Genomic DNA, 6,000 nt, shown 5'->3' on the forward strand with positions numbered 1-6,000 from the left:
TCAAATTCAGAAATAATTGCTCCATACCTAACTCAAATTACACCTCTGCTAGATTCTCCTTTAGCCTCACCGGCATAATCGTGGGACATAAAACTCGCCTCTGCCTGAAAACTCTACAGTTTTCTTAATATGGTTAAAGTGTATCACATGTAATGTATTGCTGTTGTATTTTAATTCAATATTTTAACCCAACAATATTTAAGCGAAACTTACAAGGAGAAGGCACACTTTGGTAAGTGAACTTCGAGGCCATTTTTTGCGAGGTGGTAGTGCACATTTAAAGAGTTAATGTGGGAGAGCGCAATGGGCAAAAATGACGGAGAAAAACCGTCTTAAAGTTTTCTACTCGACGCATATATCGTACGACGCGTAAACTTATCAAGTGACGGCGTGGCAGAGAGAAGTATCAGCGACTCAAGTGCAAAGGGTCTCGGGTTCGATTCTCGTTCGAGTCAAACCTTTTTTCTTGTTTTTTGCTTCAACTAATAAAATAGGCATTTGTAACTATAAGTAAAATATTAATTCACCATATGTTTATCTTATATATAAAAGAGAACGCACAAATCCTTTGTTCCCTCATCACGCTAATACGGCTGAACCAATTTCTTTCATTTTTGGGGGGTTATTAGGATTTGGACCCTAGATGGTTTTTATCATATCACTTTAATTTTCAATTACCAGTGTCTTGAGATAATTGACCATTCAAGTGTCCATAACGTACAAATCCTTTGTTAGTTCATCATAGGTAAAAATAAACGTATTTATATGCAACCCGCATGACCGTGTCACTCGGCGGGTTAACATAAATGACAGGCGATATAATGTTAACATTTACTGCAATCTACTATGGTTTTTATCATATCACTTGAAAGCGAAAAAGTAAAAATTATCTAATTAACAAGGTTTATTGCGTTCCGGGGTGACCCCAGCGAAGCGGGGTGAACGCTGCTAGTAATGAATAAAACAATAGAAATTTTAAATCACTTGTAAATTCTTTTCATGTTCCATGTTAACTAGGAACAAAATTTAATCTCTTCCGTAAATATTATTGTTACTGCAGTCGTTGTGTAAAAAATGTTCTTGAAGCTTCGTGTCTACATCTGTTGAGTGTGTGAGAATTACAAGAGGAATGAAGGGGAAATCTGATTTGGTTATAGCAACATCCAGTATTAGCAAAGGGGATTTGCCGTCTCAACTACTTTGTAAATCGCACACTGTCAACAGATGTAGACACGAAGCGTCAAGAACATTTATTACACAACGGCTGTCGTCAAGGGCGCCGATCTTTGGTGGCCGGGGGGCCCGTCGCCCCAAGCTCATACGGGCCCCATGTATTTTTATGAATATGTATTTTTTATTGTTACATGTATTTTTTATTAATGAATCCCCCAAACTTAGAGAAATCGGCGCCGTTGACTGTCGTAACCATAATACAACTCGTGATATCAGTGTATTTACGGAATAGATTAAATTTTCTTGCTAGTTAACATGGATCATTGAAAGATTTTACAAGTGATTTTAAAATTTCTATTGTTTTATTCATTATAAACATATGGTGAAATAATATTTTATTTATAGTTACAAATGGTTACTTTATTAGTTAAGCAAAAAACAAAACAAGAATTGACTCGAACGGGAATCGAACCCGAGATCCTTTGCATATGAGTTGCACACTTTACTCACTCTGCTACATCGTCACTTGATAGATTTGCGCGTCAAACAGTATATGTGGCGAATAGAAAACTTTTGAAGATGTTTTTTCTCCCTTATTTTTGCCCATTGCGCTCTCCCAGTTTGTAATATTAACTCTTTAAATGTGCACTACCTCTTCGCAAAAAAATCACCCCGAAGTTCACTTACCAAAGTCTGCCTTCTCCTTGTTAGTAATATTTTAATATAACTCACTCCGTTTATCTGAAATCTGAGTGTATTTATTTGCTGTTATTTTCACTCATAACTATTTCTCATATTTTATCTTAGTTTTGTAACCTTTCCTCTTCAGTAGTTATACAATGTTTTTTGCTTGTAGTGAGAAGTTGTGTTGTTATAATTCGCTTTTTTTTTTCAGATACTTCAGCACGTGTAACGAGGAAGAATGAGTTGAATTTCTTATGCCATCTGGATGAGAAGAATTATATCCACTGGATTAAAGCGTTGAAAGAGGAAGAGCTATGAACAGGAGAGGTGATCATCAGTTTCCAAGTATTACGTAGTGGAGGCTTTGTTTCGTCTGTTTTTATGGCACACTGATTTATTTTTCTTTTTTGTAAGTATATAAAACAAATAAGTGGCAATGTGCAATGTAAAGAGGAGAAAAAATTGTAATATTATTGCACTATCTATATAAAATCTTCAAAATAGTCTTTCGATTCGTAATCTTGATTTGTGTAATTTATACTTTTTTATACACAAATAAAGCGTTTAAAATTTTATATTTTAGTTTTTGCGCTGTTATGTAAGACTTGAATATTATGATTGCTTCAGACATGCTATGAAAAATAAAAAGAATATATTTAGAATCTTAGTATGTTTTGTGCACTATTGCATATTTGAATTCAAAAATAAGGTAGTAGAATGTACTTTTTACGTAAATTGTGTCTGTACTTAGGTTTAAGTAATGCCTGCGTAGTTCTAGGGGCCTAATTCCGTATCAATATTCGTTAAATTTGCGAATCACAATATATTTTAGTGGAGTGTAAAAAAAAAAAAAAAAAAAAAAACGACCTTCCGGTCACAAACTACGATTTGTATCTCAATACGCAAAATTAAAATTTTTATAACGGACATCAGCACAAAATCAGTAAGTAATATTGAATATTGCAATCTAAAACTCAAATCGAACGGACGTACGTTGACTCAAATCGATACGGAATGAAGCCCTTGATTTGCTTATAGACATTTACTTCTAAACTGTAACCAAAATAATGATTTTATAACTTCATCATTGCACCTTTCTGGTAGTTCGGATTAACATACGGTACATAAAGAGTTGTTAGTTTGATTCAAATCTTACTTCTTTTTCTTAAAAACCGAGAAAAAAACACACTGTGAGCCTTTCTAATTTTGGTATTATTCTTTTGATCAAATGTATGGTGTGCCTTAATGCGATAACTCATAGGTTTATAATACACATCCAACAAGTTATTTTGTCAATGATCTTATCAGTACTTTACTGATCCAGTTATACACCTAAACGATTGCAGTATTCTTTAGTATTGCCTTTATCTGAAACTTAGAAGGTATTTTCCTCCATCCTGAAAAGGCACTAGTCAGTTGAGAGGCTTAAAAAATTTAAGAAAATGTAGTCTATCGTAATTTGTTCCACTTAAGCAAGATCATTCATTTAGTCACTCAATAACATATAATTACAGCTGTTTCCTTGTCGTTATAGGCTATTTAACGCCTCAATTGATATTAGTACAACTATTTTTATGTACATTTCTCGGTTTGGGTTCCTAACGCTTTCATATAAATTTGTTTTGAAATAGAATTTCTGAGTTCTTGAATTAGATTAAAATTTGAAAGGGTCCAAACTCTCATTCCAAGCTCCACCTGTAACTTTAAATTATGTATTCCTGCGAAGAAAAGACTGAGATTGTAAGTAATATAATTAGGATAAAATTAGAAACATCTATTGCACTAATGTAACACTAACTGATACCTGGTTATTTGTTGTAATACGAAAAATATATATATATTAAAATATGTACAAGTTATAAAAAATGTTCATAAGTATGTAATTATATAATTTTTTGAAGTAAAATTAATTTAGAAATCAGAATTTCAATTTAATAATAATAATGTAATAGTTCTATGGAAGATTATACTCTATCCAAATGTTTTGTTTCTACTATACAGCTATCCGCCTGATGCTATTCAGAACTTAGTAAACAGATAACTTTGCATAGGATTTTTTGCAGCCGCAATCAGAACAAAGAATAATCTGGCGTGCTTACTACAGTTTTCGATCCAAACAATGCACATCACTTCAAACAATAGTCTGTTTCTATTTTATATAAATTTAGATGTCTTAATAATTGATTCGTATAATAGTAACAATAAGTTGATTTAAAACTGTCTTATATTGTATTATTTTTACTCTATGCTTATTTTTACTGTAATATTATGGTTGTGGTTCAAATATTCTAGTGGTTAGAATGAGAAATACTTTGTTAAAGTTTTCCGTTCATGAAGAATAGATGTTTCGTTATATTACTTTCCTTACAATAAAGCCAAACTATTCTTATATACTGTAAATGTATGTAGAGAATATTAATTTCAGTTGAATGAAATATTTTTAAAGGTGTACTATAATAATGATCAAAAATAATCTATTGTGCCTTATTAACTTTATATATTTTGTAATGCGGAAAATTATTTTCAATCATATTTTGGTTATAAAATGTTTTTACAAATATATATTATAAATTTAGATTCCGATAAAAAAAATTGAAATATTTCCTTCCACGTCCGCACAATTTCATCATGGTTAATACTAAAGTAACATTTGAAAAATGTATGTCTAGTTATTGCTAAGTTTGTCTGTGGGAAATGGTAAGGAAGAAATACTGTTATTGTTGTTAATAAACACATAAACAGAATTTTTGTTCAGATAATATTAAAAATATAAATGTATGCATGCGTGTGAAACAATGTAACACGAATTTTTGTCATTAAAACAAAGTTTGTCAAAACTAACTATTTGATTTTCATTGCTGTTCTGTATAAGTTATGGACAACTTATTTGAAAGACAATATACGAGCCACTACTACATGATTATCAGGATGATAACTTAAAATTAAAACACGAGAAAATTTAATTTTACAATTTTCTAGAGGTTACCTCCTATTGAATCAAATAACTAATTGAAAATCCACCATAATTTTTGTTTTAAAATCTTGTAAAATTTGCAATATTCTTTGTGATAAACTTAAGGTTGAAAAGATACATGTTTTATGTTCGTGCGAAATAACGAGTTCTAGCAAGAACTTGACGAATAAGCGACCCCCGACCAATGAGCACAGGAGGTAAACATCTCAAACCTCCCTGCGAGCATGAGAGCAGAGAGGAGGCAGCCCCTCCATCATGCTAGGACGCTGCAGGCCAATTCCCTGCACTTCCGAAACATAACGGACTTACAGGACTGAAAATTGGCGAGGATTAAATTACATGAATGTCGGAACGTGGAATATAAGGGGCTGAACGGAAAGGAAACGGAACTCGTAAAGGAAATAAAGACAACCAAGGTACGATACCTGACCATAACGGAAACCAAGAAGAAAGAAAATGGAATAATAGAACTGGATGAAGGACACATACTTATATATAGCGGAGTCCAGAAAGAAGAGAGAGCCAGAGCAGGAGTAGGACTACTGATACACAACGATGATAAAAACAACGTAATAGGATGGGAATTCGTAAATGAAAGAATAAGACAGCCAACATCAAAGAGGAAGATTGTGAACTAACATTGATAATAGTATATGGCCCAAACGAGGACGACAGAGCAGAAAACAAAGAAAGCTTCTTCGAGACGCTCCAAAAAATCACAGACGTCAGTAATCAAGAAGTCATAATAGTCGGAGACCTGAATGGTTGAGTGGATAACAATATAAACGAATGGAGACAGGTTATAGGACTGCACGGTGAAGACACCTTAAATGATAACGGAAGCAGAGCCTTAGAATTCTGCGTAGCAAATAATATGGTAGTGGAGAACACAAAATACCCACTCAAAGATATACACAAATACACAAGAGAGGAGCCAACACGCAACGAAAAATCTATAATCGATTACTTCATAATAGAGAGAAAAGCACTGACGAAAATAAGAGACGTCCGAGTTAAAAGAGGCCCAGAAATAGGAAGCGACCACGGACTATTAATCATGGAAAGGGTAATCGAAAGAAACACAACCAGACAGAAGAAAAGAAATAGAAATCAAGAACGAGATAACAAAGTACGAATCAAATCACACAAACTAAAAGAAACAAAGACAA

General features: G+C 33.0%; 1 long non-coding RNA gene across 1 annotated transcript in view; it reads left to right on the forward strand.

The window, feature by feature from the left end:
• LOC145680700 (uncharacterized) overlaps positions 1 to 4,698 on the forward strand; it is a 46,091-nt gene extending 41,393 nt beyond the window's left edge. The window contains exon 3 of the long non-coding RNA XR_014130662.1: positions 2,069 to 4,698. This is a non-coding gene — a long non-coding RNA (uncharacterized LOC145680700). The remainder of the gene's footprint in view (positions 1 to 2,068) is intronic.
• The last annotated feature ends 1,302 nt before the right edge of the window (positions 4,699 to 6,000 follow it).

The sequence above is a fragment of the Thermobia domestica genome, chromosome 3 (assembly GCF_964235325.1).
Source record: "Thermobia domestica chromosome 3, izTheDome1.hap1.1, whole genome shotgun sequence".
Lineage (NCBI taxonomy): Eukaryota > Metazoa > Arthropoda > Insecta > Zygentoma > Lepismatidae > Thermobia > Thermobia domestica.